The sequence below is a fragment of the Mastomys coucha genome, unplaced genomic scaffold (assembly GCF_008632895.1).
Source record: "Mastomys coucha isolate ucsf_1 unplaced genomic scaffold, UCSF_Mcou_1 pScaffold1, whole genome shotgun sequence".
Taxonomy (NCBI): domain Eukaryota; kingdom Metazoa; phylum Chordata; class Mammalia; order Rodentia; family Muridae; genus Mastomys; species Mastomys coucha.
The window spans coordinates 83,078,597-83,093,578 of NW_022196891.1; the positions used below are offsets into that span (position 1 = coordinate 83,078,597).

General features: G+C 41.1%; 1 protein-coding gene across 1 annotated transcript in view; it reads right to left on the reverse strand.

Annotated features, from left to right (window-relative positions):
- Positions 1–6,701: 6,701 nt before the first annotated feature.
- The window catches only part of Lyplal1 (lysophospholipase like 1), a 48,899-nt gene continuing 40,618 nt past the window's right edge, over positions 6,702–14,982 (reverse strand). The window contains exon 7 of the mRNA XM_031337969.1: positions 6,702–6,838. The gene's annotated coding sequence lies outside the window, so the exon portion shown is untranslated. The remainder of the gene's footprint in view (positions 6,839–14,982) is intronic.

Here is a 14,982-nt window from a genome sequence, read left to right on the forward strand (position 1 = left end):
AGAGAGATTACAAACACACATCTCTGACAAACTTCTTTCTGTATCTCTAGTTAGGGGTTCTCTCATGGCCACAGGGCCAGTTTACTATCTCCATGTGCTTGGCTTTCTTGCCTCTTTATAGAAAACTATCTGTACATGTATTTGCTAGTTTTTTTTTTAAATCAATAAGCATCTGCTCAACAGGTTGGTGGCGTAGCTCAGTGGATAGAGCAATAGCCTGGCATGTGCAAAGCCTGTGTTCAGTTCCCCCATCCTGCAAAATGTGTAACAAGAGAACATAAACAGAGAATCTAATACTTGTCAGCAACTATGGCATGTGCTGGAGCTACCTGTAGGGATGGCAGGTAGCACACAGATAAAGCCTATGCTGGAGTTTCACTCAGGTGGCCTAGATCTGAGCCCCAGCTACACATTAAATTTATAATATTTGAATCCTTTCCCCATGAATAGCTATATTCTTTTAGGAACCATACCAGTGCATAACCCAGACGCACTTTTGAGTATTTTCTCAAGGTCATACGTTTCATAATGAGAGTACATCTGCCATGGTCTTTTCTTCAGTTAAATTTCTCTGGTGGGTTTCAGAGAGAATCCACATAGCCATAGCCCCCTCATCTAAGTAGTATGTTATTCCTTGGATTTGTCTGCTTTTTGTTACCTTGGTGAGTTACATGGCTATAATCAGCGTGGAGAGAAAAGGGTTTGTTTGGCCTTCGTAACCCAACCATAGGTGCTCATAGACAGAAGGCAGGGCAGGGCTCAGAGCAGAACCCTAGAGGCAGAAACTGAAGCCCAGACCATGGAGGGATGGAGCTCACTGGCTTGCTCTTTAGCCTCATGGTCAGCAGCTACTTTTCTTATATCTATCAGGACCAACTGGCCAAGGAGCTGCCAACCACAATGAACCAGGCCATCAGTGGTCAACGAAACACTCCACGGACTTGCCTGTGGGCCAGTGTGAGGAAAGCATTTCCTCGACCGAGGTTCCCGCTTTCCAGATGACCCTAGCTTATGCCCACTTGCCGAAAAGAAAGAAACAGCCACACTCCTATTCCTCCAGCAGTCTTACTTTATATTAAATTGTTTCTTTCTTTTACTTAATCGGCCTTTATTTTTGAGGTAGGGTCCTGCAGTCAGGAAAGGAGGGCCTTGAACTCACTACCTCACTCCAGACCCTCCTGTGTGCTATATACGAGCATGTGCTAGCATTCTGAGCAAGGTAAGGGTGATTCTGAATGAGATGAGGTTTGTGTTGTTATTTTTGTGTGCTGGCCAGAGTCAGGCAGGCCCCACTTTATTATTCACTATTGGTTTTTCTCCAATGGTCTCAGCCCTGTGAAGCAGATAATAATGTTCTAAATCTGTAAAATAATTTGAAATCTTTCCTTAGAACTTGAAAAGATAATTACTCTTGGGTACTAGCTATCAATTTGCTTATCAAAGCCAACCCAGTTTAGTTGAAAAAAAAATATTGTTCAGACAAAGGAAAGGACATTCTGGTGGAACGACCACTCTCAGAGATCAATAGAGATGTGGTAAAACCCTGAAATTCTAAGTATTTTGGAGAGCATCTTTCCCACTGTCTCATTTGAACTTGAGAAGGTGAAGACTGGGTTCTGTTCTATTTTCTCAAATGTTCTGTGCACAATGACAAGGTCCAGATTGATGTACAGAGCTCATTCCTTCATACACTTACAGTTTTATTCAACCAGTGTCCACCAAGCATCCCTAAGGATCAGATACTGAGGATGAAGTAGCAGATGCTGCTGTTCTGCCCCAGAGGAGAGCACACAGTGAGGTGGAAGCCAAATGGGTGAGGGAATAACGAAGAAGGGATTATAAACTAAGAGCCTTGAAAGAGGAATCCACAAGAAGGCCTGGCATCCTAGCTCAGCCTCTACACCCTCAAAAGACTTCTGGGAGGAGGAGAATGTGAGATGAAATTCAAAGCAACCAAACAAAAACAGGTGACAGTCAGGTCAAGAAAGGGACAGAAATGCCCCCATCAAAACCAACAAACAGAACTGAGGCAGGAGAGTAGAGGTGTCCTGATGGGAGTGGAGCAAGTCACAAGGTAACAGATCTCTTTACCTGAAGCTAGTTTCCAAAAACCACTCTGAGGTCATGCCCCCCTGTTCTTCAGTAGCACATTACCAATAAAATGTGGCGATGAAATTGTTGGTAGCTGCTGAAAACTTCTTTGTGCCATTTCTTTCTTCCATGCAGTCAGAGTTTTTGCTGAGAGTCTCAGATTGGTCAACAATGATAATGTCATGGTGAGGAGACGGGCAACTCCGTTATACTTCAAAACAACAAATGTTTAAACGATGACATTTGAAGCTTGTAGTGATTTGTGTTTTAGTCTTCTAATGATTTGTTTAGAAAATAGCTCACTGGGCGTTTTCTGAATGTCATGTGAAGGGCAAAGAATTGCCAAAGACTATGAGTATTCATTGGTGCTGGCTTGACTTTTTATGCTTTTTTAACCCATCGTTTCCTAGAACCACACTCCTCAGCCCACATGTGGGAGTTTCCAACGCTATATTTTCTTTAGCATTTGCTAAGGAGCCAGAGACACGTTTCAGGTGCTATCATCACAGAATGGCAGAGAGAGAGATGTCTCAGGTCATTCTGTTTCATCACAGAATGACAGAGAGATGTATCAGGTGCTATCATAGCAGAATGACAGAGAGACGTTTCAGGTGCCATCATCACAGAATGGCAGAGAGACATTTCAGGTGCCATTGTCACAGAATGAAACCACATATTCTTGTATATTCACATGGAACCACATATTCTTGTATATTCGCATGGAACCACATATTCTTGGATATTCACATGGAACCACATATTCTTGGATATTCGCATGGAACCACATATTCTTGGATATTCGTATGGAACCACATATTCTTGGATATTCGCATGGCTTTTCACTGCTTTTGAAACTTAGAATTGAGTATTTAGATGGTCACAAAAGACTGAGGACTTCTTGAGGTTTCTAAAAAATAAAAAATGGCTATCCCCAAGCTTATACACATGAAGGGGCTGCTTTAGTCAAGCTCCACAAAGTTAACTAGAGAAACATGAGGTCTCGTTTAGACATGTGTTAAAGGGGGTCTTCCTTGCTTGCTTTGAGGTAATAACAAATGCCGAAATTATATTAAGGGATATGACATGATGCTTAGAGTCACACTGTAGAGTAAAATATGTTAAACAAAACCTGGAAACTGTTGAAAACTGTGCCTTCCCCTCCTGGGCCCAGATTCCACAGGATACCACATCTTCTCACATTCAACAGCCCTTGACACTAAGAACTGTCTCCTGCCTAAAAGAATCTGGTACTCCTAAATGGACGGAATCCAGATACCCATAGGTGAATGACTTCCACCATCCCTCACGGGACCCATGTAGACCATATAAAGCACATTTTCCGTTTTGTTTTTTAAATGTAATGTCCATATGTTTATTTGGCAGGAAGTCAAGTTTCATTACATGAAACTTCATTATATTTCCTATTTTTCCACTGTATAACAATTTTATTTATTGGCCATTTACATAAGAACTAATTTCTTTGACAGAAAAGCTGCTAATGCTGATTTAAGCTCAATCTAATAAAAGCAATATTGCTAGCACTCTGGACAATTCCAAATCTGTTCCCTTCGCCAGTAAGGTAACCACACATCACCAACGTTTTTTTTTCTTGGCTCCTTACTCAAACGTGAAAGGTAATAGAAACATTATCAAACGGCAAAGATTCCTATATAAAGCAAGGGAAGTGTACTCAGTCCCCACATTGGCAATGAGAAGTCTTCCCAGTATGAGATTATACTTAAATTCAGGGACTCACATACATAATAAATGTATGGTAGAAACCATCCCGGAAGTGAGCAATATTCTTTTAGAACACAGTGTTAGCTATCTGGCATACATGTAAAATGGCAATCTTGGTTTCCCTACAACTGCAAAACATTTTGTTCACAACATGTACTAAAAGGTTATATATAAAATACATCTCCTGAAGTAGTAAAAGTTCACCAATTTCGCATCAAGTGCTGAACTATCTCTCCACATTGATCTATAGGTAATTAGATTATGTTCCATAAACAATAGACTGGATTCATGGCCTTGCTTCAGTTTCAGTGGGATCTGGTAATAATCAAAGATGCCTCGATATTAACTTTAGAACGTTTACGCTTCAAGTGGAAGGAGTTTTCTGTTTCAAGAATGTCACCTCAGTGCTTCAAATGTTTACATTCTTGCTTACAGATGTAGCCACGAGCAAATACATGGGTTAGCGTGGGATTTCATGGTGTGGTTACTCCAGCCTCTGTGAAGTGCCCTGTCAGCAGTCTCAAACCATATGCTTGCAGTCGAGCCCAATAACATCTAATTAATCTTCTCCTTGGAACATCACTGTCAAGAGTGAGTTATGACGCATGCAAGTGGAAGATCATGTGTTATCTAAGATGCATGTCCAAAGACAGCGTGAAAACATCTTGTTTTTAAATCATTTTAAGTGACTCTGATTTTTGTTGCATTCATAAAATATAGGGATTGAAAAAATGAGTAACCTTAAAGTTCTGAAGTAAAGGTAAAACTCAACTTCCCTCCACCTAGACGTTGCGCATACATGATCCACTGTCTGTCTGTGGTCCTGACTTACCTCAGGGACTTTTGCATGAGTGTTCCTCGGTGTGAAAGACAACTGGGACTTTGCATGCTGTATCTTACAGAAAGGCTCTATTATTAATAATGATATGTTAGCACAGTCCTTGCTGTAGGCTGAGGGTTAGATACCCAATACACGCAGTTATTAATTCAGCTTTACCTTAAGATTATCTTGGTGTATGTGTGTGAGTGTGTGTGTCTTTGTAGAATTGTATGTTTGGGGGGTACATGTGCATACAAATGGCCATGCGCACGGGGGGCACAGAGGACAATCTCAGCTCTTATTCCTCGGGTGAAATCTATTTGTTCTTTTTGCATGGGGTCTCTCACTGGTCTGGACCCAGTGGTGACAAATAGGCTAGGCTGGTTGGCTAGGGAGCTTCAGGGATCTGCCTATCTCGGCTCCCAATTGCTTGAATTACAAACATGAGCCAAGGCAGTTGGCTTAGTTCTTTTTAAATGAATGTTCTGGAGAATGGAAACTTAAGTCCTAACACTTGCCAGGCAACCTATTTACTGACAGAGTCATCACCCTCACTCCATTCAAACTAATATTATAGGTTAATATATTGTCTTCACATAAGAGAGAATCCGGGGACTTCATAGGGACTAAATAGGGAAATAGTTCAGTTCTAAACTAGTGTGTAAATGTTTACCTAAACAGCCATCATCCTCCTTCTGTACTATCAGCTGCTACTGTAGTATTTGCTGCCTCCATCTCTCTTTGGGGATGTCTAGCTTAGCTACCCCTCTCCTGTGTGTGGCAGGACATTCATGAAGGGATCAGCATTCCAGGGAAAGCATTTCTTCACTCTTGAAATTGGGCAGCACTGTGTCGCCCTATTTATATTTTTTAAGAGTGTTAAAATAATACACAGCATAAATCTAAGCATTTTAAACATTTAGCTATATAGTTCAGTACTTGCAATCATATGCATGGTGTACGCTTTTCATACTGGGAAAATTAAAACTCAGCATCTGTTAAGTTTGTATATGAAAATCCCCCTCACCCTCCGCAGAGCTCATCTGTTGAAGGAAGGTGGTTCTCCAATATGAAAATGGGTCCTCAATACAAAGGGAGATGACAGGTTTTCCAGGAAGTTCTCATATCATGAGAGCGTTAATTCATCAGTCCACTGATGGGTTTTATGGTTAATCTTCATTGTCAACTTGCTGTGATTTGGAATCACACATGAGACACACCTCTGAATGCGTCTACAGTGTTTCTAGAGAGACTTAACAGTGGTGGCAAGAACCGCCTTTAATGTGTGGGGCACCGACCTAGGAGCTGGTGACGGAGACTGGAGAGATGAGGAGGGAGAAAGGGGAACAGAACACGAAGGTCCCCATGTCTCCTGGTACAATGAGCGAGGAGCTCAACATCCCCCAAATGCCTTCCCGACTGTGATGAGCCATAAGCCCTCAAACCATGACTGAAGCAAACCTCTTTTCCATTTAATTGCTTTTTGACCAGTCCAAAGAGGAAATTAGTAAAATGAATTCATGATTTGGTGGGCCGTTGGGAGGTGGTGCGGACTTTAGAGTCAGGTCCTAATTGGAGGAACTAGATCACCTGGGGAGTCCTTCAACAGGTAGACTTTCGTCCATAGGTATCTCCTCTCCTCTTTCCCCCCTTTTCCCCCCCATACCCCTCTTCTTCTGCCCTCATTGATCCCCATTCTATGTCTTTGCCTCTGTCCTTCCGCACCCCTCCTCTCTCCTGTCTACCTTACCCTACCATTATGTTACCTGTTCTTATGACTTCGGCTGCTTTGGTTGTTTCCCATAGTGGTTGTCTCTTTGTGATTAAATTCATTCACTTATCATAATCAATTTTTATCTGTGTTGGGTGATTTGTCAAAATTTCCTTCCTGTTCAATGTTGAAAAATATGTATCTATACCTAAGAATATCCTATTTTGCTTTCTATTCATCTATTGGATATTTGGGTGGTCGTGAAACATGTGTATACAGGTATTTCTCAGAAAGCCTATTTCTAATTTTCTCAGATACATACCTGGAGGAACCACCAGATGGTAAAGCAAGTCTAATTTTAGTTTTTCGCAGATGGTCAGGCTGCTTTCTGTAGTGACTACCATACTTTGCATCCTGATCCAGAGTGCAGGGTTCCAACCGCTCTGCAACTTTGCAATGTGTCTGCTGTGGAGAGCCTGGGTAAATAGAGAACAACATCTAGTTCCGGAAAGACTGAATGTTTAATAAAAATAAGATAGTTACATGCTTGATAGAAAGCAATTACACACTCAAATTAGGAATTGTTTGATGTAACCCTTGTCCTTCTGGGAACACATGAATAGTTGTCTATACATATTGATGTTCACCATATAAGGGAGGTGTGCCAGGCTTGTCAAGGCATGGCAGATAGTCCACAGAGAGATTGATGCAGACAAAACATCAGTCTGGTTGTACTTGCCTAGAGAGCATTTTGCCATATGTTTAAAAAAATAGTGATCGTTTCCAATTTTATATATTACAACCTTGGGACTATTGTCAAGAAAATTCGAACATACAGGCTTAATGGATATTTTTTTCTTTTATTATCAACTAATCACATCTATCCCTAAAACTGGATATATAAATATACATGTATGTATGTATGTATGTATGTATGTATGTACAAAGTATAAATGCTTGTAATATGTGTATTATATTAACATGATTATTTGTGTGAATATATTCATACTTTCAGGCTCATCTCTTGTTGATATAAAATACAGATTCTTTTATTTTAAAAAGATCGACCAGGAAGACTGTGTACTTTGGTATCTCTACCTGCCTGGCCTCTTTTGGGTATTTATGTTCCTTGTCACAGTCAGCAGTGTTTGATGTGCTCAGTGCTCATCACAGTCAGCAGTGTTTGATGTGCTCAGTGCTCTTCACAGTCAGCAGTGTTTGATGTGCTCAGTGCTCATCACAGTCAGCAGTGTTTGATGTGCTCAGTGCTCTTCACAGTCAGTCAGCAGTGTTTGATGTGCTCAGTGCTCATCACAGTCAGTCAGTAGTGTTTGATGTGCTCAGTGCTCGTCACAGTCAGCAGTGTTTGATGTGCTCAGTGCTCATCACAGTCAGTCAGCAGTGTTTGATGTGCTCAGTGCTCGTCACAGTCAGTCAGTAGTGTTTGATGTGCTCAGTGCTCTTCATAGTCAGTCAGCAGTGTTTGATGTGCTCAGTGCTCATCACAGTCAGCAGTGTTTGATGTGCTCAGTGCTCTTCACAGTCAGCAGTGTTTGATGTGCTCAGTGCTCTTCACAGTCAGCAGTGTTTGATGTGCTCAGTGCTCATCACAGTCAGCAGTGTTTGATGTGCTCAGTGCTCTTCACAGTCAGTCAGCAGTGTTTGATGTGCTCAGTGCTCTTCACAGTCAGTCAGCAGTGTTTGATGTGCTCAGTGCTCATCACAGTCAGCAATGTTTGATGTGCTCAGTGCTCTTCACAGTCAGTCAGCAGTGTTTGATGTGCTCAGTGCTCTTCACAGTCAGCAGTGTTTGATGTGCTCAGTGCTCGTCACAGTCAGCAGTGTTTGATGTGCTCAGTGCTCTTTACAGTCAGTCAGCAGTGTTTGATGTGCTCAGTGCTCTTCACAGTCAGTCAGCAGTGTTTGATGTGCTCAGTGCTCGTCACAGTCAGCAGTGTTTGATGTGCTCAGTGCTCAGTGTTTGATGTGCTCAGTGCTCGTCACAGTCAGCAGTGTTTGATGTGCTCAGTGCTCTCCTTTGCTGTTTCTCACAATCTTCTCAGTCTCCTCAGATGGATATCATTCCTATGCATGCAAGATATTCACCCATCCAGCCCCAACCCAGGAAAGACCAGTAAGGGTCTCAAGAGGATGATTTATTTAAAATTCCCAGCATTTCAACATACCCGCAAGAGGGATTCTCTAAAAGTAGGGTTATATTTCTTTCAACATTCCCTGTACAGTAAGTTGTCATTGTCAGTCATTTTATTAGCTCTTTTCAAAGATTTATGTACTTGAATTCTGACAAATATTTTCCAAAGCCACTAGAAACTGACTTTTGAATCAAAGAATATCCTCTGGGGTGGCTGAGTCTGGCTTCAGGGTGGGTGCGTTCACCCATAGAACTCAGTTTTCCAGTTAGAACTTTAGTTTGTAAAAATACCTTCCCACCATAATTATAAAACTCATGGGCATTTAAGGCAAGCAAATGTGCACTTAAAGACATGTCAGGCTCCTAGACAGACTGAGGCACTAAATAGAGTCAAAGGATGTCCATTCAAAGGAATATTATTACATTTGGCAATTAAAGAGTTTCTGCTAAACTTTAGCTATAATTACGGTTACTGAAGTCATGAATTAAACTCATACTTACTTGTATCTTACTTTCAGATATGATTGGAAGCATTATGAGTCGTGGGAATATAAGACTAGTTGAACCAATATTTTTTGACTAGTGAATTAGCTCCATCAAGTCAGACAATGGCAATAGGAACCTCTTAAGCAGTTAAGTAAGGGAGTGATGGAGTTAGTCGTATCTTTCAAATGAACTGTATTTCAAAATGGACTGTGTACAAAATAGTTCAGGGTAGTCCATAGGCACAGATAAAGTTATAAACCAGAAGTAAGAGCCACTAAGCATGAAACAGATTTCTCTGAAACAATGCAGTATGACCACCACATGGCATTCCAGTCACTTAAAGTACTGGTGTGATCCCGGTATCTATCTTAGCAAGCACAAAATGGTCTTACTCATGACTTAATTACATTTTTATTAAATGTATTTTTACATTTAATAATGTATTAAATATGTGTAAATTTTATTTAAATTTTAGTGTTAAAATATTCACTGTGGAAGATGCTGGTGCTCCACAGCTTGCCTATTTTATTCATGAGTTGATGGGGTGGATTGAATGAGACACATCTGCCATATTCTTAGGTATCTGAGCTTGTGGTACACAGCTGACAGCACTCTTTGGAGAGGTTAAGACCTGTAGCCCTACTGGGGGTAGTATACCACTTGAAAGCAGGTTTGGGAGCTAGGAGCTAACCTCATCTAAATTTAACTGTCTGCTTTATCTTTGCTGTTGAAGACATAGTCTCTCAGCTTCCTACTCTTGGGCCATGCCTGCCACTTGCTGCCATGCCCCCTACTGAGACGGACTTTTTATTCTCCTAGGGTCATAAGCCAGAATAAAGTGTTTCTTCCATAAGTCACTTTTGGTCACAGAGTTTTATCACAGCAACAGGAAGTAACTGCTGCCATTGGTATTTACCCCCACACTCTATGGAAAAAAAATTAAAATGTGTGCCTTAGCTAGGATACATCACTTTCTCATGGAGGGAGAATGGATTTACCTTTTTAATATCTGTGGTGGTCTAAACAGGGATGACCCCCGCCCCCAGATTAATGTGTTTAAATGTTTGGTCATTAGGGAATTAGCAATGTGGGAGGCGTGGCCTTGTTGGAGTCGTTGTGAACCTGATAGAGAAGTGTCACTGTAGAGGTGGGCTTTGAGGTCTCCTAGGGTCAAGCTCTGCCCAGTGTGGAATCCGGTCTCTCCCTGCTGCCTTCAGACCAAGATGTGGAACTCTCGGCTCCTCCAGCACCTTGTCTGTCTGCGTGCTGCCATGTTTCCTACTATGAGGATAATGGACTAAACCTTTGAAAATGGACTAAACCTGTGAAACTGTAAGGCAGCCTCAATTAAATATTGTCCTTTAATAAGAGTTGTCTTGGTCACGGTGTCGCTTCATAGCAATGAAACCCTAACTAAGACAATACCTGGTCTTTCCTCTACCTCTTGTTACCACATGTATGTGTTTCTCTTCTCTCCACTTCTCTTTGCTCTCTCTTTCTATTTTATTGGGACTGCCACAACAGCATTACAAGTCAAGGGCTAGTTTTGTGTATACTTTTCTCAGCAAACACTGTTGCTATTACTGCCCATATGTAAACTATGTAGAGACTTGCAATATGTAGTCTTTCAGGGTTAATGTTTCTCAACTGTGTCATTTGAACTCCTTATAATTAATAACTATCTCATTTAGCTGGGTGTGGTGATCTAAACCTGTAATCCTAGCATTAAGGAGACTCAAACAGGGGGACTTAAACGTCAAGGTCAGTCAGGTATAGGGACAGAATCTGGGACTATAAAAATAAGTTTACTTATTACTTAGTTTGTTGGTTTCTCCTGTACATACTCACCATGTATTCAATTCTATAGATCTTTCAATTTATGTTCATCATCTGGGTTTATGCTGGGTACATATTATGAAATCCTGTACACTCCTATTTAGAAAAGGAAGTTAGGAACATCCAAGAATACTTGGTTTCTCTTTGCATTTTCTCAGAATGAGAACTTCTGGAAGAACACCAAGAGAACAGGAAAAAAAATCCCACTTCATAGATTGTTAGCAGTTGCTGCATTGTTTGTTTTCAGCTTCTCCAGCCAGGAATGAGTTCCATGAGAGTGGAAGCCATGCTTGGTTGCCATGATTATTGTCTTAGACACCTGCTGGAGGATCTGGCCCAGAAAAGATGGACAATAACAGACCTGGCACAGAATGGAACATTTCTTAGTATGGTAATTTCCTGAACTAAATGGTCTCATTCTATTTATTCTTACAGTAACCACCAAAAGTAAAATGGAAATCAATAACCCTATAATTTGAATAGGAAAAAAACGAACAATGAACATTGACTAATAAACAATTGATAACATATTTATTAACTTTTAGCTAATTATGTAAGTAAATAACTTAGGAATTATAGCTAAATTACTAATACACTCTTAAAGCAATTGGCTGTTAATTATTGATGTACACAGTCATTGTTCAAAATGTTATTACATGAATCTCAGGGTTTTCAACAACAATTCTGGACAAAAGTTTGGAGTAATTCCCAATTTACTCTGATTTATGGTAACACGCCATCCCCCAAAGTTTCAGACCAGCTTCAAACTCCATTTGATTGGTAGTAGCTACTGAGTAGGATTATACCTATCAGCATCCTTCAAAGAAGGCATTCTGATTGACAATCTGTGTTTACCTGGAGTAAGGTGGAAGCAGAGTTATGAGTTCTGTACCTGGCTTCACAATGATGCTTGCACAAAATTAAACTACAACCAAAAAATTTAGGATTGTATCCCTAGTTCTTATGAAAGAAAGCTTAATGAGCAATCAAAAAAATCCAATACTCAAGTAATCCAAAAAGAAGTAATGCCCATTCTGGCATCGCCCACGACTGCATGTCTAGTGTGTGCTCAAGTAATCCAGAAAGAAGTAATGCCCACTCTGGCATCGCCCACGACTGCATGTCTAGTGTGTGCTAGCCACTATGCAGGCACTGAGAACTCCAATGTTTGCCCTCCAACTCAATTTGGAGTGAATGCAGATTGATACCAAAGATAAACACAGAACAGAAAAGAACTTGCCATTTCTGCTCAAAACAAGTGGGTACCAATATCCGTGCCTAAAACATATGATTTTCGCCACTTGGAGATGATGACATTCCAGTCAGATTGTATAATATGCTATAGGCAGGGCTGTAAAGGGGTGTGACCTTTCTCAGTAGGGAGAGAGAGGAAGGCTGGGGTCAGGGAGGCAGAGGAGTGTTGCTGTGTGCACGTGTTGTGACAGGAGAGGCTGGAATGGACAAGAGTCACATGGTGAGAGGCTTCCACCAAGAATAGGAATGCTTTTCTAAAGGCAGAACAGACTGGAAGTGTGAAAACCTTGTTAGGTTGTGGGACAGGCCACTAGCTTCAATGGCATGCTATAGACCAAATAAAAGGGATGAGAGAGCAGAGGCAGAGGAACCACTGGCCTGAGGATACAGGGACCGAAGTCACAGGGACAATGAGTAGAGCTTAGAGGTCCTGAGAAAAGGTCTCAGTGAAGATCAGAATTGCCTGTTAACTTACACGAAGAACGCAAGAGAGGAGGTATAGCAGGGGGTACAGAGATGCGATCACATACAGGCGGTGGAAGCATTTCAAAAGAGAGAGATGCTTTGGGATGATCCACTAAAGCAGTACCTCTGGACTGCTAGACCATCTTAGTTCAGTCTCTACAGACGCACTAGAGTTCAGAAATTACAACTCTAAGAGAAACGAGGAAAAAGACTTAAGAATTCCTTTCTATACAAATATCTACAAGGACTGTAAACAGGGATTGACACTGCTCTGATTACACTGGGGCACATGGAGACCAACCCCACTCATCCCTTTGGCGAGCCAGCAGAAATCCAGGTACAAAGGAACAGAAATAGCTCCTACCGTAGCAGTAAGTCCTGATTTCACATAAATCGTTAGCTAAACTTTCCATCATGGTGGGTCCCATAGCCAAAACAGTACTGCTCAGGAGAACTATGTGCGGGTCCTGCATGTTCAGGACCACGAGCATCCACTACGCTTCTTTGTACCTCAAGTTTCCACACGTGTAAAATGATAATCTCTGAATTCCCTTCCAGCAATAAAATACTCTTGGCTCCTATGGCAGAAGTAAGACATTCTTAACCAGTTGCCCTAAAACACACTATGCTATTTCATAGCATAATTAAGATGCTAAAACAGTCCTGTCGGCTACTATTTGAAATTAATAGATTTTCCATTTGTTGTTTTAAAAAAAAAATTCCTTTTTGACTTACAACAGGTTTATTGCTCTTAAAAGTATTAAAGGGGGCCTGTTTCCTTGCTCCTGTCTGTTACAGCTTTCTGTGGACCACTCCTAACATTCCTGTCACATAGTAAGAGCATGGAAGGATACCTAATATCCAAGGAGGCTCCGTGTCTCCTGAAAGCTCCCATCTCAGAGTTTCAATTTCAACAAGTCCACTGGTAAAAGAACACATGCTGAAAACCTCTAGACGTAACATGTCAGGTAGCTAAAATACCAACCGCTTCTTTCTTCTCAGCTGGACATGGGAACGACTGACTAGGAGAATTGGGGTTTGGCTTGGGGAGACTGAAAATGAAAACACAATAATTATTTGATGCTTTAGAATTTCATACATACATGTAATATGTTTTGATCAGATATGTCCCCAATTTCTTCCTTTCTATTTCCTTCACTACTTTCCCCTCCTAACAGCATGTACTACTTATTTTAAAATGCACTCTGTCTGTGTATGAGCATAGAATGTACCTGAAGCATAGCTATCCTCTCGGGGCTGCATCCCTGAAGAAAGCTTCACTTCCAACAACTTCCAGTTGCCAAAATCTCCCCACCGAGGGGCACAACTCTGTGAGCCCCCCCCCCCCCCCCCCCCCGCCCCGGGTCTTTTGCTGGCTTGGTTTTTACAAATGCTTGGCTATGAGTTTGTGTGCAATGGTCCTTTCATTTCTAGCAAATACTGTTTCACTGCAGATGCCCACTTCTGGATCTTCCAGTCTCCCCTCTTCCTCTTCTAATGTGATCCCTGAGCCTCGTGGGGAGAGTTATTGTCAGAAGCCATCTCTAGGAAAGGCTATGGCAAGTGACTTTTCTGGAGATAGCCAACTGTTTTGCATGGCTATGTTGGGTGAGCTCTAGGATTCAAGGTCCTCAGAGACTTCATCCCAGGACTGCTTCTTGTTGCTGATGTGCCTTTCCTGCCACTATCACATAGTCTAGTGATTCCAGGGCATTGGCCCACCCTCCTGGGCAGATTTCCTCCAGATTAACATGAAGATGGACTTTCGTAAATTAATGCTGTTTAGATAATTTGATGACCTTATAGCATTCCTGATTTGATTCAAATAATTTCAGGTAGAAAATTTAAGGAGATGGTTCTAGTTGTTTTGCCAGAAAGATGATAAAGTTAGAATCAAGAATAGAATCTGCCTTTCCTCATAGAATATTAAGTAAAAGCTCTACAATATGAAATACAATGAACTTTCAGAAATATCACTAAGGAGAGAAATAGTCTTGAGAAAAATTTGTGATCAGGGAAAAAAAACATTCATTTCAGGTCAGGTCCAAGGATAAAGGCACAGGTGTGCGCTATGATAGAGCTAGGCCATGTGAAACTGTTGCTTTAAACTTATAATGAGCTTATAGAGTGAAATGCTGCTTTGAACTTACTACCAACATCCGTCTGTAACATCCCTTTTTATGAAACATTTTATCTATGAGGTAATTTGATAAAGAACTTTTGTCTAAGAAGGTATAAATTGACAGAAAGTGTGGCTTTTGGGCCTCTCTTCCATGTATCAAATGTATATATGTATATGACTGTCTGTCTATATGTATATACATATATAAGTATGTAGGTATATGTATATGTATGTAAGTATGCATGTGGACTTGTGAAATTGATCAGGCCCAGCCAGAGTCTGTGTGGGAGGGGAGGGGGGAGTGG